This window comes from Papio anubis, chromosome 2, assembly GCF_008728515.1.
Source record: "Papio anubis isolate 15944 chromosome 2, Panubis1.0, whole genome shotgun sequence".
Taxonomy (NCBI): domain Eukaryota; kingdom Metazoa; phylum Chordata; class Mammalia; order Primates; family Cercopithecidae; genus Papio; species Papio anubis.
The window spans coordinates 53,550,650-53,571,079 of NC_044977.1; the positions used below are offsets into that span (position 1 = coordinate 53,550,650).

At 49.1% G+C, this 20,430-nt stretch overlaps 1 protein-coding gene across 1 annotated transcript in view; it reads right to left on the bottom strand.

Annotated features, from left to right (window-relative positions):
• HRH1 (histamine receptor H1) overlaps window positions 1-16,511 on the bottom strand; it is a 110,047-nt gene extending 93,536 nt beyond the window's left edge. The window contains exon 1 of the mRNA XM_009200218.2: window positions 16,442-16,511. The gene's annotated coding sequence lies outside the window, so the exon portion shown is untranslated. The remainder of the gene's footprint in view (window positions 1-16,441) is intronic.
• Between the last annotated feature and the right edge of the window lie 3,919 nt (window positions 16,512-20,430).

Sequence of the window (20,430 nt, forward strand, 5' to 3'; positions counted from 1 at the left end):
TAGCCCAGTGCATTTCAGTCTGTAAGGCAGGAGCTTGTTAAATTGTAGATTCTGATTCTGCAGGTCCAGGGTGGAGCCTGGGACTCTGCATTTCTTAAAGAAAGCTCCTGAGTCACATTGGTGCAGCGGGGGCCACTGCATGATGAGCAAGATCCCAGGGAATGAATGGGCAGTCAAAACCCTACAACCCTGGCCAGGCACCATAGCTTATGCCTGTAATCCCAGCACTTTGGGAGGCCAAGGTAGGTGGATCACTTGAGGTCAGGAGTTTGAGACCAGCCTGGCCAACATGGTGAAACCCTGTCCCTACTAAAAATAAAACATTAGCCAGGTGTGGTGGTGCACGCCTGTAGTCCTGGCTACTTGGGGGGCTGAGGCACGAGAATTGCTTGAACCCGGGTGTGGGAGGTTACACTGAGCTGAGATCACGCCACTGCACTGCAGCCTGGGCAACAGAGTGAGACTCTGTCTCAGAAAAAAAAAAAAGAAAAAAAAAGAAAAAACCCCAAAACCCTGCAACTCCTTTTGGTCTCCTGGTGTCCCTTAAGCAGACTCATTTCGATGAAGAGATTCTAGGTTAGAAAAAGACAGGGAGGTAGGCAATCCCTAACTATGAAATGTCCTCCAACAATATGACCCTGCTTGTCTCTCTAGTTTGTTCATCTCCCACAACCCTGCCCTTAACCTTCACTTCATGCTTGACTTTAACCTATCTCCTCACGGCCTCCTGCACACACCATCCTTTTTCAGACCACTGTACTCTTCTCAACGATACCTCCTGCCTGAAAGCCCTTCTCACCTTACTTAACTGAATTAAATCCTATTCCTCTTTGAAATGTTCCTGGCATACCTCCTCCTCCAGGGGACTTTCCCAGGGTCTTCAGGCTGAGATAAGTGCTCCCTGCCAACTTCTGTGTGCTCATAACCCTTGTGTTCATCTGACTATGATACTTACCTTGAATTCTGGCTCTGCCACTGACTGGCTGTGTGACTCTGAGATGTCCCTTCCCCTCTCTGTGCCTTGATCTCCTTATCTGTGGAATAGGATCATAGTGGGCTCCTTGCCTACACTGCCTGTTACGGGTCTGCCTTCCCCACCAGGCCGCAGGTTCAAAAGCACGGAGCATGCTTTGTCCCCATTTATCTTCCCACTGCCCATTGTGGGGTGTGGCACACAGTAGGTGCACAAATAAATGTGTGGCAAGCTTATCCAAAGCTGGTGACATCTCCAAGGGAAGAGTTCAGCAACCTCTTTCCATCTCTGAGAGAAATGACTTAATTTTATAAACAAAGCATGTCTGCAGTTTGCTTTTCTGCTTCCTTCTTTGTTCCTGAGTTTTATAAAGGCATGAAATGACAATCATGATACTACAGTCTGCAGGAGCTTGGCCTGGGCTAACTCATGGAAAGCAGCTCCAGTTTTCAACCCCTTGAACAGATCAAAACACTGAGACTCAGAGGGGTCATTCACCTGTCACACTGCTCGTTCGTGGTGGCAGAGCAGGGATTCCAACTCAGCTCTGGGCTGCTCCAAGCCACCCTTCTGTTGAGTTCTGGGGCCCGCAAAGCTGGAATCTGCATTCCTAGTGAGGGAGGCAGGCCTAACAAGGGTTGCACACTGTGGGGAGGAGGAGACAGTAAGAGTTGCGGGATGGGGTCCCAGAGGGCTGGGGCATGGAGAAAGGGCATGGGACCCTTTTCTAAGGATGAGGTGTCAAAAGTGGATCTAGTTATTGAAGGACACCTGGATGAGGAAGAGGAAGACCGGGTCCAAACTCCAAACAGTTCTTGTCTGCAAGACAGCAACTCACGTGGATACTGAATCACAAAAGTAGCCGGAAGGCTCATCAGCTTCGTCTTGATGGAGATGGGATGGGGAGCTTTATCAAAGGGAAATAGAATGTATTGCCTCTTGAAGAGTGCAGAGAGAAGAGCCAATGGACGAGGATTTCTAGAATGAGTCACATCCGGGCTTCAGCCTGCCCAAGCCTCATAGGGGGTGCTCCCTACCCCACACTCCCTGTAGGAACAAAGGCCCCAACCAGCCTTTGTCCCCTCCATTACTTTGTCTTCCCACCCCCACTCTGTGCTCTGAGCCCTCCCTGTTATAGTGAGCTGGATAAGGTGGGCTGGGGTGTGAGCGATGGAATGATGGCCCCTCCTCACTCCTCCGGGCCTCTCCTACTTCCCCCATCTCTTCGTTTCCATGACAGCAGCTGGCAATGAGGCGTCTACTTCAAACTGCTGGCAGGGATGCCATGCAGGAGCCCGAGACATAGGCCTGGGGGTGAGGGACGGGAGCTCCTATCCGTTAAGCACCCACATATGGGTTATGTCTGACGCTACATCCATCACCTCCCTTACTCCTCACCCCCACCAGGCGAGGAGCCCAGTATGATCCTATTCCACAGATGAGGAGACTGAGGCACAGAGAGAAGGAACGTGCTCAGAGCCACACAGACAATCAGTGGCAGAGCCATGATTCAAACTCAGATTCCTGCAGACCTCAAGCCCAGGCTTCTAATCACTACACCACCCTGCCCTGTGGCTGGGGGTCAGTTGTTCAGGCCTGAGCTCAGCTCCTTCCTGCAGGCCTGTGGGTAAATCCCTGCATTCCTCCATGTTCTACAAAATGGGACTGGAAGTCCCATTGCTCTGCGGGGCTGTGGGGATGTAAATAAGTTGGAGAAAACCCCAGGCTCCTGGTTGGAGCTCAGTAAACGGGTCTCTCCCTTCATTTCCAACCAGAGAGAGCTCACTCCTGGGTTCCTGGATGGGGTATGGCTAGGGGGTGGCCCAAATCCATGGGGCACATCGCATATTAGAGGAGTTCTTTACATACAGCCTGCACCCCCAGTCCCAGAGTTCCTCACAAGCGGGAGCACCTCTCATCATTGTGTGTCCGCTTTGTGCCAGGTGTCCTGCTAGGGCCCTGCATGCTCACTGCCGCCCCAGGATGCAGACACAATGATTACGCTCATGTTATAGATGAGGCAACCCACTGTGGCACCGGGCGGCAGGAGTGCCTGCGTCCACCGGGGTGACTGGGGGCAAGTGCATCAGAGAGATGTCCCTTACGCTCAGTCATGCCTTCGAAACAGACCTGGAAGCTCTTGGCTTCTCACCGCCTCCATGTTGTACCCTGGCCTAGGCCCCTGCCATCCTGGCTTGGACAGCACTGGCCTCTGGTAGGGTCCCCCGCTTCCTCTGTGCGTCCACACATCCCATTGTATCCTTGCAGGCTGAGAACCCTGAGGCTCTCAGTGTCTTCTGAATAAGAGCCAAGTCCTCCTAGTGGCCGACAATGCCCTCCATGTCTGGCCCTGTGACCTCTGACCCCATCTCCTACACTCACCCTCACTCACTGCACCCAGCCCCTCTGGTCTCCTCACTCTTTCTGGAACATTCCAAACCCCTTCTAGTCGGGCCTTGCTGTCCCCTTTGCCCAGAATGCTTTCCCCTGAGATACGGGCATGCATGCTTCAATTCTCCCTTGACTCGAATGTCGCCCATCCCACCCTACATAGAAGGACCCCTCCCATTCTTCTACATGCTGTTTGCTCATCTTTACCACTGCATTTCTCCTCACACCTTGATTCCTCTCCTGCATGTCCCTCTGCTGAAATGGAAGCCCTAAGAAGGCAGGCTCTCCCTCCTTGTTCATCTTTGTATCTCAGCACCCAGAACAATCCCTGACACCTATTGGGTAGAGAAAATATTAACTGTTGATAAATACTTGTCAAGTGAATGGGCAAGGCCTGCTGGGCTCCAAGTCTCCCTCTGAGGAGAGCTGAGCACGTGATGTCATGACCCCGTTACTGAGGACTGGACCGCCCATGAGCACCTGCCCAAACACAGTCATTCACAGGCTACTGACAGGCAGCCTACGGCAACATTTCCAGCGAAGTGCATACTGGCTGACTGAACTAAACAAATTCCCTCTTAGGAGGCTGAATGTGAAACATATAGGGAGGTAACAGTTGATTGGGCTCAGGGGCAGAAATCAAAAACCATGAGGCTGCACAAACCATGAACTACAGATGTCACAGGCCTGGAGAATCCGGAGACAGATGTCACAGGCCGGGAGAATCCAGGGGACAGCGGACGTCACGGGCCGGGAGAATCCAGGGGACAGCGGACGTCACGGGCCGGGAGAATCCAGGGGACGGCAGATGTCACAGGCCTGGAGAAGCCAGGGGGTAGCAGATGTCATAGTGTGGTGAATCCAGGGGACAGCAGATGTCATGGGCCTGGAGAATCCAGGGGACAGCAGATGTCATGGGACTAGAGAATCCAAGGGACAGCAGATGTCACAGGCCTGGAGAATCCAGGGGGCAGCAGATATCACAGCCTGGAGAATCCAGGTGACAGCAGATGTTGTGGGCCTGGAGAATCCAGGGGACAGCAGATGTTGTGGGCCTGGAGAAGCCAGGGGACAGCAGATGTCATGGGCCTGGAGAATGCAGGGGACAGCAGATGTCACAGGCCTAGAGAAGCCAGGGGGCAGCAGATGTCACAGGCCTGGAGAATCCAGGGCACAGCAGATGTCACAGGCCTAGAGAATCCAGGGGACAGCAGATGTCGCAGGCCTGGAGAAGCCAGAAAGTAGAATGTAGGCCTCACCAGGGCAGGAATGCTTGTCCCTTCTGTTCTGCAGGAATCCCATGTGCCTAGAGAAGCACCTCATACACCGGAGGTGCTCAATAGATGTTGTTGAATGAATGGTGGAGTGGAGAAGAGAGGAGAGTTATTTGGTATGTGCATGAACAGGGGAACTTGGGAAGAGCATTTCTCCCCTTCTTGTCTTTCTTTTTCAGTAGCTTCATGGGGTAAAAATTCACATATTTTAGCACTCACTCATGTTGTTACGTATATTTTATCACAATTTAAAAATACCCCAGAATTCACTTGTTTTAAGTCTACAACTCAATGGCGCCATGGGGTTTGTGCGGGCTGAGAAGGTGGGAGCATATGTGAGCAGTGATGAGGATGCACAAGATGTGTCTGGGAAGGGCTGGTTGCCCAGTGTGGAGGGCCCAGGGTGCAGAGAGCCTATGGGTCCTGATTAGGGCCAAGATGCAGATCATCATAGTCCTGACCTCACAAGGTTGTTTAGGGGAGCAAAGGAAGCGACAAATATAAAGTTCTCAGCACAAAGCCCAACACACAGGAGACGCTCAATATACACCATTATTCCCTTTCTCCGTGTTAAGCGATGCCAAGAAAACTTGGGAGGGCAATATTACAAACTAATAAGCACAGAAGCCGAGATCAGCTCCAAATTGCAGTGTTTTCAAAGTAACATTTAGTGCACAGATAGACACACAGCTCTGTGTCTGGGATGAAAGGAAGTAAAACGCATTCATCAGAAAAATGCTTGATTTCGGAGAGAGGTTTCTCCTGGTGACCAATGCAGAGAAAGCCCTCTGTATTCAGAGCTGGCACAGTGAGGTCACCGTAACGATTCTTGGCACTGATGGGGCAACCCGGCCCAATGTCAGTTCCAAACCTTGAATGTTCAAATCCCTGAAACTTCCTCAAAATTTGTACTTCAATCTACAGAGCTAATCGTTCATTTGCTTTTTCTTCTCTTCTTGCATGTGCATTAAAAAACCCCTAAATCTCTGAGTATGAGGGAGCACTCAATATCAGAACCTCAAGGATTAGTTTTGGGACTCATTCCTGTTATCCAGCATGGAACTCAGGAAAAAGGATATATGCCAGGTACCTAGAAATGGGCACTTTTGACATTTATAGGTGGAGGGAATTAATGGATGATTGCAATGCGAGATAACAAGCAGAGAATGAGGAGGATTACAAAATGCTGGGCTATTGCCCCAAATGTTTCAGGCAGCTAGCATCATACCTTGATGGGCTTTGCGGCACAGTGTAAAGGAGTCAAGGATCTCCATTTCAACTTTGCTACTTATAAGCTGTGTGACTTTAGGCGAGTCACTTAGCCTCTCTGAGACTCTTAGCACTGTGCTTTCTCATATGAGAACGTCACATCCTGCTTTGTTGTTACTGGCCTAGCAGCTGTCTTCTTCACTTCTGTCACCTGTAAGGGCAGCAGCTGTGTCTGTCCCAGCATTCCCCACCGCACGGCACATGATCACCATGAACAGACTCCAACTCCTGTTTTACCTTCCTGCACCTTGCTGCTGGGACCCTTCCCTGTTGGGTGTGGCAAGCAGTTCAAGTTCATTCAGTTCAGCACCAAGAAATTCAGGGAGAACTTGTTCTTCGGCGGGTCACTGCTCAAAAGGCCTGCGTCTGCATCTGACCCGGGAGTGAACTGCACTGCTGTTTCTGTTTCCAGCTGATTCAAGGACTCAGTAAAGGAAGTAGGGTTGACAGAATGGGTTCCATTGAATTGGAGAAGCTATAAATTTTCTATTCCCGCAAGAACTGGAGTAACTTCTCTTAATATCCAGTTATCAGAATGCTCAACACCATCTACATCTGTAGCCCTACGTGGCAGAGAAAAAGTAGGCATGCAAGAGGAAATAGTTTATCTTTGTGTACAAGATTTTTTAAAAAACAAAACAAAACAAAAAAAACACCATCAGTTTCCATCTCTCGAGGAGTTTCCAGCCTGGTGGTAGATACAGGTAAACCAGGTATTTATTTTACATCCTGATGAGTGCACGGTGTCATGGAAGCATCTAACCCAGCCTGGGGGATAAGGATTTAAATGAAAGAAGCAACACTGTCCCTCAATCCATCCCTTCCTTTTTCACGCCCACCCTATCACATCTCCTTTCCCTGCTTTACACAGAACATTGCTTTGGCCCCTGCCCACCTTGAGCATCTTAATTACTTCCTGTTAACCTCTCTGTCACTGTCTAAGGCATGGCCAGCCCCGGCTGTGTGCTCCTTCTGGAGCATCCCTTTCTACCTGTGTGCCTTGGCTCAGGCCATCCCCTATACCTGGCTGTCTTCCCTCCACGTCTTTACCCATTGATCCCTCATGTTTCAAAGTCCTGCTCATTCATTCATTCATTCATTCAACAAGTATCTCCAGAGGGTGCACTACGTTCCTCACACACCGATGGATACCAGGGATATGGAGGGAAATCAGTTACAGCCTATGTCCTCAAACTGCTCACAGCCACGGGGGGACCGATGGTGACAATAAGGACATGTATGGAAGATGTGAGTCTGGGGATGCTGTAAGGCCAGAGAAGGATCCTAATTCAGCCTTAGGGGTGGGGGGTGTTCAGGGAAGACTTCCTGGAAGAGAATACCTCTGAGTCCTGAAGAATGAGGTGAAAAGAGAGAGAGGTGTATATAAATACATGAGAACACATATAATCATAGGCATCAATGTGACCTATGATTATATGTGTTCACATGTATTTATATGCTAATGTAATAACTAGTGTTTATTGGATGCTGCTAGGAGCAGCACTGGACTAGCACATTTGATATATTAACTTTATAGGGGTGAGGACTATTATCATTCCCATTTCACAGATGAGGAAGTTGAGGCACAGAGAAATTCAGAACTTGCTCCTGGTCATACAGTGACTAAGTGGTAGAGCTTTGGTTCAGTCTCATTGTAGCCTCCAAGCTCGTGTTTTGACCACTGTGCTCTGCCTTCTGAGACTGGCCAGGTCATTCTGCCACTTGCTCTTGTCCAATGCATTTATCACGGTCATCTTTCCAGATGGTACAATTCAGCTTTCCTTCTATTTAATGGCTGCAGAGGATGTCACTGGATTTTGAGCAGGAAAGTGAAACAGTCAGATCTGTCCCTGGGAAAGGGACCTCTGGGGATAGGAGGGGGCTGCCTGGAGATAGAGAAGCCTGTGTTGGGGGTGCAGAAGGAGGAGGAGGCCTACGTTGAGGCTGGGATGGGGAGATGCACAGTGGGGAGGAGCTCGGGAAACTCGGCGGTGCAGCAGGATGCAGCAGTGACCACCTCTAAGGCGATCAGAAGGGCGAGAAGGCAGTAGGGGAGGCTGTCTCAGGATCTCCTTCCCAACTAGACCTCTTCCAGGTCTGCACGTTTTAATTCCCCCTAAGCATGCTCCAGCTAGCACTTCCAATTAAGAGCAAGTGAGCAGCAGCTTCAGCTCCAGTAAGATGTGCAGATGTGATGGTGCCTGTGGAATTCTTAATTCTTTGAATAATCTTTGCCTAGGAGGGTCACATCTATTTTACAAAAAACAAAACAAAACAAAACCCAAGAATAACCACAAATTACCCAAGACACTGCTTTAACTCTGTCTCCTCATAACAGCCCATCCAGCCTCACCACACACAGCCACCTGTCCAGTCCTACGCATGGACTCCACACCCATCTCAATCTATCTGTTTCTCTCCTTGGCCACTGCTAGTCCAAGTGGCTCTCCTCTCCCATCTGGATGACGGCAGTAGCCTCGTTCCTGGTCTCCCCAGTCACACTCTAGCATAAGTTACTCCCTGGCTCTAGCCTCAGTTGTCTCATCTATAAAACGGGCACATGAATGTGCATCTCGTAGAGCTGTTGAGGACTGGGTGACATCACAAATGGAAAGCCCTGGAGCGCTTTCTCAACAGATAGTAGTTCATCAGTCATCAGGACAGGAGGGTCAGAAAGGTCAGGGACTCTATTTCTCCCATACCCTGCTGGTCCAGATAATAGCAGGTGCTAGGGACCTCTGGATCACCCCAACACCCTTGCCCGCACTCGCCCACCAAGGAGAGGAAAATGCTTCTTGCCCATTCCTCATATATCCTGCCACTCGAGGGAGCATCATCACCTTATAACCCAGGTTTCTCTCCAGCTCCTCATTGGCTCCTCCCCTGGTTCCCTGCATGGTGACCATATCTATGAATGAATCTGAGAGATGAAATAGGTTAAGTATAACTCAGCCCCTTCTTTTGGGAGCCAGTGTGCCTGCAGGGAGCATGCGTCCTTTCCACTCTCTCCCAGGAAGGACAGGGAGGGGCCATCTCCTGCAGAGCCCAGCACTGCCTGTACCTGAGTGGGCAACTCAGCCCATCCTGGCCTTCAGCGTTTGCAATCCCACACGCTCCACTGTCACTCTGATTAGTAATAACCATGACATTTTGTTCTCCGGCTGCCTAGGCTTGCCTTTTGTCTTCATTCTCTATTGGTACAGAGCTCAGGCTGGGCAGAGGAGTGCTATTTATCAGCCCTTCCCACCGCCACCTACAGGAGAGACCGGTGGGAGAAAACTCCATCTTGAGTTCCTGACTTGTTAATGGAGGTTTTCAAGGCTTGGTGAAACCCAGTGCTGTGAGAATCAATCAATAAACAACTGAAAAATATTTACTGAGCTCCTGATACAACAGGGAAAACAACTTATCCTTGCCCAGTGTTTCTTACCACTTTCAAGATGCCTGGAAAGCCGTTCCATTCAAAGGTCTGTGAGTGCCATGAAGTGCCAGGCGCTGTGTTATGAATGCAGACCCTACCAGAGGCCCATGTTGGGCTCATCAGGGTGGCCCCACCACTCAAGCAGCCAGACGCCAAGGACAGAGGAAAGAAAACCAGGCTTCCAATATGAGCCTGGGATCAACAATCACATCCACAGACTCTCCAGACCACAGGTGTGGGCTGGTGGTGGAATTGTGCCTCACCTGGGCCAAGGGCAAGGGGCAGCAGGATGTACTTATTTAATGATGATTAGTGATTCTCTCCAGGAACAAAGAAAAGCTAGCAAGCAAATAAAAGGAACACTCTTGAAATAGCAAACCAAGTGAAAATTGCCTGGAAAAGTTTGAAAGAAATGGAAAAAGAAGGGAAGCAGATGCCGTTGTTAGCTATTAAAATACAACTTATACAAACAATCATCAAACCAGCATGGCACAGATTCCCCATCTTCCTCCTGTGCTCTGTGCCCATGAACCACATCAAAGGCTCTCTTGCTGTCTACCCACTTCTGATTGGGTTTGGCCACAGGTAGGGCAGGAGGAGAATGACATTGAGTGTTTATTCCCTTCTCTTGCCCCTCCAAACTTGGAGGCAGAAACAACTCTCCTCTTCACATCGATACCCTAGGGTACTGCGCTATCCCATGTTAGTTCCCCGGACCACAAAGTCTATACAAGGTAACAGGCTCTTTATCAAAACCTTTCTCAATTACCCAGTTGGGATGTGCCCTCTGTTTTTTGCCATGGCCCTGTCTGATAGTCAACTATTAGAATCAGCTGACGGTTCAACAGTTCAGAACAGACAGCTCAGAAAGAGATCTGCTGTCAATGACTGGGTTTCCAGGTTACATGCCCTGAGGCCCAAGACACAGAACTGTGCAAATGGTGTTCCCTGGAGTTGAGTGTGATTTGGTGGCTCTGCCTCCAAAGATATATTGTAATTTAGTGCTGCTGCAGGTGACGTAGGAAAGAAAGGTGGGAAGGAAAGGAAGAAAGATTTAATAAACAGGGAGGGAAACAGGATGAGGACCATTGGTTAAGTATGTGAGAAGGAAAATTAATTTAGACTTTTATCTTTCTTCAAAACCCAAATAGGTTAGAGAGCGATAATTTAGTCTAAAACATGAAACCATTAAACTGATGACAATGAGAAACCTTGTTTTCCTATCTGAATAATAGGAATAATATAACTACCTCATAGCATTGTTATGGGAATTAAGAGAGATGATCCAAGTTAGGACAGTGCCTGGCACTTTATTAAAAAGACAACTGAGGCAAGATTCCAGCTGAGAAACTTGCTCAAATCTAGTTATCCTGGGGGTGGGGAAAAGATGAATTGGCAGAAAGGGGCATAGTCCTTAGGTCCTAATATGGAGATTCCACAAAAACTGATAACGTGACAGAGAAGGAGAGCCTGACCTAAAAACTGGCACAGGAATGGTCAATGGAATCTGATTGTCCCTCAATCTGTGGCCACCAGGGAATAACAACATACAGGTATATTGTCTGCAGTGGCTGCAATTTTAGAAGCAGATGGAGACTTCAGCAGATATTAAGGTTTCACCCTAGGCTGAGTCCCTCTCAGCTGGATGTCTGGTTAGAAGAACTCTCATCCAGAGGCCAAGGCTGGGCTCTCCCCATGGCACTCAGGACAGAGGTTCGCAGTCTCTGTTTACTTCCACCAGAGGCAAGCTAAGACTCAGATTGGTGGCAAGTTCCTCCTTCAAAACTAGCTTTTCTCCCTACCCTCCACATTAGCATCAATCCACTGAGGGCCTCACTGGGGAGTTTCATTGAATCCTCAAGGAATAACAACACCCATCTTGTGCAATCTCTTCCAGAGAACAGAAAAGTGGGAATCTTGCCCACATCATTTTGTGAGGCCAACATAACCTTGATACCAAAGCCTGAAAAGTAAGCATGAGAAATGAAATCACCGGTGAATATCACTCAAGAACTCATGATTTTAAAATACTAAACAAAAGGGTTTGTAAATAAAAGCTGGCAATAAAGATGCTACAGCATGACTCAAATTGGGTTTATTCCAGAAATGCAAAAGTCGATGTCATGCATCATGTTAACAGATTGAAAAAGAAAAATCATGTGACCATCTGGGCAGATGCAGAACAAGCATCTGTTAAAACTCTATTTCCATTTATAACTAAAAATAAAAGAAACACTCCGCAAACTGGGAATAGAAAGGAACTTCTTTAATCTGATAGAGAGTATCTACCAAAAACCTAGAGTAAACATGATACCTCATTATCAAATGTGGACGGCTCTTCCATAAGAGTTGCAAAAGGCAAGATGTCCACTGTCTTTTGTTTTGTTTTGTTTTTTGAGATGGAGTCTCACTCTGTCACCCAGGCTGGAGAGCAGTGGTGCAATCTCGGTTCACTGCAATCTCTGCCTCCCAGGTTCAAGTGATTCTCCTGCCTCAGCCTCCCGAGTAGCTGGGACTACAAGCATACACCACCATGCCTGGCTAATTTTTGTATTTTTAGTGGAGATGGGGTTTTGCTATATTGGCCAGGCCAGTCTCAAACTCCCGACCTCAGGTGATCCACCCACCTCGGCCTCTCAAAGTATTGGGATTACAGGTGTGAGTCACGGCGCCTGGCCATTTCTTCAATTCATTATTGTACTAAGGTCTTAGAAGGACAGTAAAGCAAGAATAAAAAGGAAAGAATAAAAGGATTAGAAAGGAAGAAACAAAACTGTTATTTGTACCTCTTACGATTGTATATGTTTTCAAAAGAATCTGCAAATACATTTTTTTAATTAGTAAGTGAGTTTAACAAGATTTCTGGATACAAAATCAATATGCAAAAGGCAAGCATATTTCTCCAATAAGTAACCAACTAATTTATCTATCAAAAATGTATAACAGCATCCAAATTATCAAATAATAGAAATATATATATAACAAAATATATAAAAGACACCAAAGGAAAATTAGGAAACCATGCCATGAGATGTTAAAGATGTTAAAAATATCCTAAATAAGTAGAGAGATACCATGTTCATGGAAGACTAAATACTACACCTCCCACCCTCTAGAGGGCAATGGAAAGCTCAGTGTAACAGCTGGTATTTAGAAATCGGAGCAACCTGGATTTATATTCCAATTTCTGCTGCTTCTAAACTCTGTAATTTATTTCACCAACCCCTCTGAACCTGTTTCTTCTCTTATAAAACATGGATAATAATTTCTGCCTACTTGTTAGAAGTCAACCAATAAGAAAGCTCTTTGCAGAGTACTGTATAAATACAGGACATTCTTACAACTAGTATTTTTGTCTCTTGTTGGTCCAAGGGTAGGAAAAAAATTAAATGTCCCAGACTAAGCCAACTTGCTTGCTTATGCCCATCTATTTATCATCAGGGGCACTGCTGACTGTTTATTCTGTTCTTAACATTTCTTCATTCAGTCCTCACAGCAACCTGTAAGGTGGGTGCTATATTAGCTCCATTTTACAAATGAGAAAGCTGAGGCCCAGTTAAGCAATTAAGCAATTTGTCATTCACATATTCTTCCATTCCGTAGATGTTCACGAATACTTTCTACATGCTAGGAGCTGTGAATGTCCTTGTGAATAAGACAAATGTGCTCCCTGCTCTATTAGAGCTGACAATACGGTTGGAAAGACAGCCAGAAATCACACCTCGGCGAATACACTGGCAGAACTAAGATTCAAACTCAGGTCTGTTGGACACTGGAGTCTGTGCTTTTAAGTACTCCCTGGGGGCAGCTTTCTCAACCTCTTCTGCTCATTCCTCTGTTGGGATGTGATAGTTTCTAACATGCATTCTGCTGGCAACAGCAGGTTTCAATGGCCCTCGCCATCCAAGCTGCTGCACAAATTGAGAGCTGTCAGCTTCGATCCTGGCCCATGTGATCCCCCTGCATTATCACTGAAGAATTACAGCAGGGAGGATGAATGCATAAAAGAGGCAAGGCATCCTGGCCCCCCCTCTGACAGCAGCAGCAGCATTGTTCCCGAAGAGTATGTGTCTGAGTCCTCTACAACCATTAATGACAGAAGTGAGTCACTTATAAATGAGATATGGGAGCTTTATTATAATTACATCCCGAGATTCAGAAACGCTCAGCATCACTGTTAAAGGGAGGGCAGCAGGTGACTGGGGCTTGAATGATCCTCTGCCAGGTACATCTTTCAGATAAAACATCTTGGATCAGCAGCAATTATAGGTAATTCCCAGCCTGAATGCTAATGAGAATTACTTACAATTTCATGTAATTCTTTGCCATTTATACCATCTGCTTTTTTCCTTCTTTTCTCCACATTTCCATCCTGACATTGATCCTGAGAAACAGATACTGGCAAATAGAACTAACGGCCATTTCGCAGATAAGGAAGCTGATGCCCAAGGTCTCTCGGTTCTGAGGGCAAGAGCTGGGGTTCCAACCCTAAGCGTTCTGTCCCTCTAGAAAACATGCGATTGAAAACTGTCCCAAATCCATGCTCCTCAGAAGAAAGCCAGAGCACAAACTTCAAGCTGCACTGTGTAGCAGCAATATCATCCACACTAGTGACACTCGTGGCAATGGCCAGCGTCTGCTGAGTGCCTAGCAGAGTGTCAGAAGTTTATACAGGTCCACACTGAGACTTCAAGTTTCAGGCTATTTAAAGCTTGAGACTGCAGTAAGACTTTGGGGGCACACACTATATCTAACCAGACTTACTCTCACTTTACAGATGAGAAAGCAAGAGGCCTGCAGAGGCTGGGCAATTTGCAGGTGGCAGAGCCAGGATACAGAGCTGGGATTGTTTGACCTTAATAGCAACAACAATAACAATGGACTCTTAACACTTTTAGGTATTACACTGCACCACTGAAGTGCTTTATTCACATGAACACACCTAATTCTCTTACCAACCCAGTGAGGAAGGTGTCAGGAATACCTCCATTCTAAAAATGGGGAAACCAAGGAACGGAGACACATAGCAACTTGACCAAGGCCACAAAACTCATAAGCAACAGTGCTGGGATTTGAACCCAGGCAGGTGAGCTCCAGAATCCCACACTCTTGATGTCTTTGCTATGTGTTTTCTCTGCTAAGGAAAAGCCAGGCACTCCTTCATTGTGAAGAGGAAAGTGCCAACACAGAATTCTGAGAGAGTCGAAGAGGAGGAGGCTCACATATAAGTCCCTCCTCCCTTGGACACTCAGCTGAGGACTAGGAAGGACCACTCCCAGCCCTGCATTGGCCAAACCATTCTGGGGTGCAGGGTGTCTTGGCAGGCAGCTCCGGCCTCCACCCAGCTCTGAAATCATGGACAGGCAGCGCCTGCCCATCTCCTGCCTCCACGGGATTCTCTTTCACATTTGAAAACAAAAACAATGCCAGGCATCCCCTGCGCTTCTCCATAGATTCTCCCCACACCAGGAGAAATGCCTGAATCACACTCAGGGATTTACATGGGGTTGTCCGGGATTCCTGTGAACAGCGGACCTGCTGCCTGGCTTTCTTCTATTCATCTCTGCTGCTGCCAGACACAAGCACGGAAGGACCTAAGGTCCCATCTGCCACCTGAGTTTCATTCAAAATCTAGAGGGAGTCAGGCAAGATGGGTGTTCAAACCCCAACTCTGCCAGGGACCAGCTGGGCAATCTCAAGGAAGTTAACCTCTCTGAGCCTCAGTAGACTATCTGTTCAATAACAGTACTTACCTTGCAAGAATGCTGTGAGTATTAAGTGGGATAATGCATAATGATGCTCTCATGTGTCCACCCTCCCTCTCTCCCAGTCTCTGCTGGTTTTCTGGCTGCCTCCAAGACTCTTCCCATAAGACCCTCAATTCCCCTCTCCTTCATGCTCCAGGGACACACTCTGTCTCTGCTCCTGTCACAGGTTTCTGGCCCCTCAGTCATAAAATGAGTTATTCAGGCACCTTCCAGGCTGTGAACCTTGCTCACCAAGACTCCCAGCCTGCCTTGTTCGGTCTGCTCCAGGCTGAGGCGGGAGCCCTCTGCCGGAGGACAGCCACTCTGCCTGGAACATCTCTGCACTACCAGCTCCAGGCAAGCGGACACTTCAGAGGGATCAGGGAATTAGGAGGGAAGAGGTGGGATCTTCATGGAGGACTGGGGGCTGGGGGTGGGGTAACAGAGAGGGAGACGTGACTTCCTTGAGGAGCTGCCGTACTCCAGCTCCTGCTCCTGACTTCCTGGGCTCCTTCCAGAAAAACTGAGAGCAACTTCTAGACTCTGATCTCTGAAAGAGCAGCCCCGATGCTCTTGTCACCAGAATCCACTCCCTGGCCATAACATCCACTCATTTTCCCAAAGCATCCTCCTCTGTCGGTACAACGAGGAGGAGGTGATCCGCCCCTTGCTCCACACCCCCAGCTGCAGCCAAACTGCAGGAGAAGGGCGAGTGGTGGTCCGCACACTTCCTACCCCCGACTCCAGGTGACGCTGAGCCTGGGGCTTACCTCATGAAGTCTAGTGATTTGACTGAGGATGACTCCGAGCAAAACCGTGACTCTCTCCCCAAAACCGTGACTCTCTCCCCTTAACTAGCTGGTGCTCCTGGGCACAACTTTTCCTCCCCGAGCCTCAGTTTTCTCCTCTGTAAATGAGTATAACAATATTGCAACAGATAATGGATGCCCAAAGCCTGGCACAGAGAACGCACTCAACCGATGGGCTGGCACTACGGTTAGCAGCAAATTCAGACTCTGGGGAGGCTCAAAGAAAACGAGACTCCCCCTCTGCGCGCCGGAGCCCAAAGACAGACGCTCAGGGCGCGCACCCTGCCCAAGCCCGGGGAAGCTAAAGGTGTCTGCGCGTCGAGTGCTGGGGCCACAATGTGGAGAGGGGAGCGATGCCCCCGAGCGAGCCGCGCTCCTCCACCCTCCCCAGGCCATCCGCGTCGCTAGGGTACCCAAGCGCGCCCATCTCAAGCCGCCGGCTCCGGGGGTCCCGGCCGCCCTGCAGGGCTCCCCGGATCCCAGTCTGGTCAGCGCGGAGCCTCGCCCAGCTGCTGCGGCCCCGCTCTCGCCCAAGCCCGCGCCCCGCTGCGACTCACCGGCGCCGGCTCCGGGGAAAGTTTGGTGGCGCGGTGGCAGCGGCGGCCAGGCTGCTGGGTGTGCCGCGGGGGCGGCGGCGGGGGCGCCGGGGAGCGCTCTGGGAGGCGGGGCGCGGGAGGAGGAGCTGCGCGGAGGGGGCCACCTGCGAGCAGCGGGGAAGGCGGGGACCGGGGCCCTGCGGGCCTGCAGCGCCCCAGCACCCGGCTCCACGCGCCCAGGGCCTCCCCCGCGAAGGGAGGGGGCACTAGGGGCGCGCTTCTCGCTCGGACTCCCTTTCCCAGCTCGCGCCCCAGGTTTAGAGCTGCTACCGCTGGGTACCCTGGCTCGGGCTCTGCGCGGTGGACGGCTCCTTGGGTTTGGAAAGAGAGGTGGCAGAAGGGTCAGAACCTTGGTGAGACAACTCCACCCCCACCCACGCACCTGCGGGCACACAAAACGACAGACAGAGATAAATCAAGACAAAGACGCAGAGATGGAAATAGAGATGAAACGATGTTTGGCAGAGTCAATCACAGATAGATTGAAAAAGACAAATAGCGATACCTGTGCCCCTCATTACTGCTAGGGGCGCCAAAATCGAAAAAGGCAAAGTCAGACAGAGGTGGAACAAGATTGACAGATAGGGACCCTACCCATAGAGGTTTCATGGGGAACTAAAGAGACCCCCAGGGTCTACAACCTCACACCTCTCTTCTGTTTCTCCCTAGCCCATCCTGATGAACGAGCCCACATTTCAAAATGAGATGTGTTTTAATTAGCATCCTGTGTCACCCCAGCAGCGACGTGAGGGGAGGAGTGGGGTGGGAGTGAGGCCCCTCCGCAGGTCCGTGGGAACCTGGGAGCTTGAGGATTCTTCCTGGCTGCCTTCATTTCCAGAGCTGGGAGAGAGAGATTGAGTTTTTTTCTACCTCCTCGGCGCCGGGAAAACTCCATTTGAACCTCTGAACAGTTATGGCTTCAGATTTTACCCTAGCACTTTCGATGGGACCACTCAAGCTTACAGGGAGAGAAGGGTGTTTGAGAAGGTGGGACATGGTGGGTTGGGGTGTGGGGGTAGGGGTCAGAGGGGTATATTAGCCTCCTTCCAGTAGGAGCGGTCCCACCAGCCCTGGTTGTAGACCACACAGAGCTGGGTCTGAGGCCCTGCTTCACAAGCCATATATGGTAGGTCCATGGTCCTTTTGCATGGCCTCAGGGCCCATGTTGGTAACACGGGGGTTCATAAAGACAGGTGCCATTGTGCCAGATGCTCTTCTAAGTGCTACAGGTGCTTACTCATTTAATCCTCACAACAATAGGTCCTAGTAGGTAGGAACTATTATTACCCCTATTTTACAGATGAGGAAATGAAGGCACAGAGAGATTGAGTAACTTGCACAATGTCACATGTAGGAGAACTGAGCATCCACCCTACGCAGCCTAGCCCCAAGGTCCAAGGTCCTGTTATATTATAACTTCATCTCTGTGGGGCTGTTGGAAAGTTTCACGATGCCGTTTCTATAAAGGGCTTAGTGCTCCATAAATGGTAGCTCAGAGATCACTGATCCCATCTTCAAGGTGGGGATTAAAGGACCTTGTGATGCCCAGTCATATATGAGACTTTGGCTTTGGGATAATGGCAGGCCATGTCACTGTCCTGGGCATCATGGATTCGCAAGGTCAGGGATGTCCCATTTGCTTTTTTGGCCAGCCCTCTGCACATTAGCACAACCCCACAGCCAAGACTCACCCTGGATCCACGAACGCCCTCTCCCACCCCCTGGTGATTCTCCAGGGCCTCCATATTTTACACTTTACCAGACTAATGCACCCTTTGGAACTGAGTTAGCACTCAGGATAGCAACTGTTATAAACTCTAAAGAAAATACATTTCCTCTCTCCACAGCTGTGGAGCTTACAGGAGGTAAGGAGGGGATGGAGGTGGGAGGAGGGATGGGGGCAGGGCGGGTGGGGGAAGCCTGGTCCACTTTTATCCCTCCTCTCTCCATTCTGCATTTCAGCAAAGGCTTGGTTATTTGGAATTCCTCCCCAAAGTTTCACTTCCTGGGCTAGTTTTAGGCCTGCTAAACCCATTGTGATCAGCATTTTTAGAAAAATCAGCATCTTAGAAACAGCATGTTAGACATGATTTCAAGCCCCTGGTAAGCGGGGTGTGGGTTGCTTTGCTGTGGCACTTGGAACTGACAGATCAGGAGGTACCCCAGGCCGTATGAGGGATGGGGGAGCAGGAGGGCACAATCAACTTTCTAACAACGTACAGGCCGCAGTAGAAAAGCAACAGCTAGCCTCATGCTTACTGCGTACTGTGTGTCAGGCTTGATTTAAGAGCTTTACATAATTAAATAATGCATCGATTCCTCACAATTCTATGAGGTAGGTACTGTTATCATCCCGTTTTGCAGATGAGAAAACGGAGGCACAAAGAGATTAAGGAGCTTGTTCAGAGTATACAGCTAGTAAGTCTTCCCAAGATCAGACAGGTAGGAAGCATATGAGCCAGATCTGGAGCCTGGAGCAGTCTGGACCCACAGCCCCACTCTTACTTCTGTGCTTTGTGGAAGAGGCAGAAAAAAGGGACAACCTCAGTGCCTGAGTAAAGTCTGAAGGCAATGAGAAGAAATAAGTAGATTAAAAATAACTGCTCTGCCACTTACTAGCTCTGTGTTTACTTTGCTTCTCTGAGCCTCAGTTTCCTCATCTGTATGTAAAATGAGAATAGTAATGCCTATGTCGCACCCAGAATTTTAGTGATGGGCCGGGCATGGTGGCTTGCCCCTGTAATCCCCAGGTAGGATTGGGGAGGCCAAAGTGGGAGGATCACTTGAGCTCAGGAGTTTGAGACTAGCCTGGGAAACATGGGGAGACCTTGTCTCTACAAAAAATAAATAAATTAGCCAAGCATGGCGGTGTGAGCCTGTAGTCACAGCTACTCAGGAGGCTCAGGTAGGCAGATCGCTTGAGCCTAGGGGATCAAGGCTGCAGTGAGCTATGACTGAACACCTCATTTCAGCCTGGACCACAGGGCAAAACCCTGTTCCCCCCTCCCTCCACCAAAAAACAAAGAATTTTCATGATGATTGTTTTGATTGCAGGTAACTTGGGTAACCCAACTATAGCCAGCTTTGGTTACAAGTGTTCTGGAATGAAAACGTTTAGGAAGTAGGCCTGAATTCAGATCCTTCAAAGGCTCAAAGGTAATTGTCATGAATCTGTCTCCCTCTGTCTTGACTCTGTTTTCTTTTCTGTCAGCTTTATTTTACGCATATGTGCCAGTTTTATTAGCAGGCTGGCTCTTTCCATAGGGAGGTGGAAACGGCAAAACAACCTCAAGGCAAAGAGATCACGTCTTTCCAAATACTTCCAGCAAAAATTCCAGGGTTGACTCCAGTTGGCTTGGCCTGGATCACATGCCCAGTCCTGAAACCATTATAGTTGTTTTGGTTGGCTAAGCCTGAGTCGCATGCCTGTGTCTGAAGTCAAGGGGTCGGGTCAGCCCCCTGTAGGCCCCTGGAACTAGGAGTGGGTGAGAGATGGTTCCTTAAAAGAAAATCGAGATGCTATTAGCAGAATAACAGGGGTCCCTGACAGGTAGGAACACTGATGTCCTCTCCCTCACAGTGCTGTTGTCAGGATTAGATAAGCTCATGCAGGCAAAGTGCTCAGCATGGTGCTTGGCTCTGGTAGATGCTCAGTAACCGAATCCCCTCCCTTCTTCCCTCCTCTAGGAAACAGGAATCGTGGCTCACCAAATCCAGCCCAACTGCTTCCTTGTTCACATGGGGAAATTGAGGAAGGCCTAGGGAGGGTAAGGGACTTGCCCAAGGTGCCCAGTTCATTAGCCACAGAACCCATGCCCCCAGCTCTGAAACAAGTTCCAGTTAAAGTCTTCACTGATAACTTTAAATCCTCCACTAACCAAGGGAGTCATCTTTGCATTTGCACAGAGGAGATGGGAAAATCACAAAGCCCTTAAGGTCCAGAGGAAATG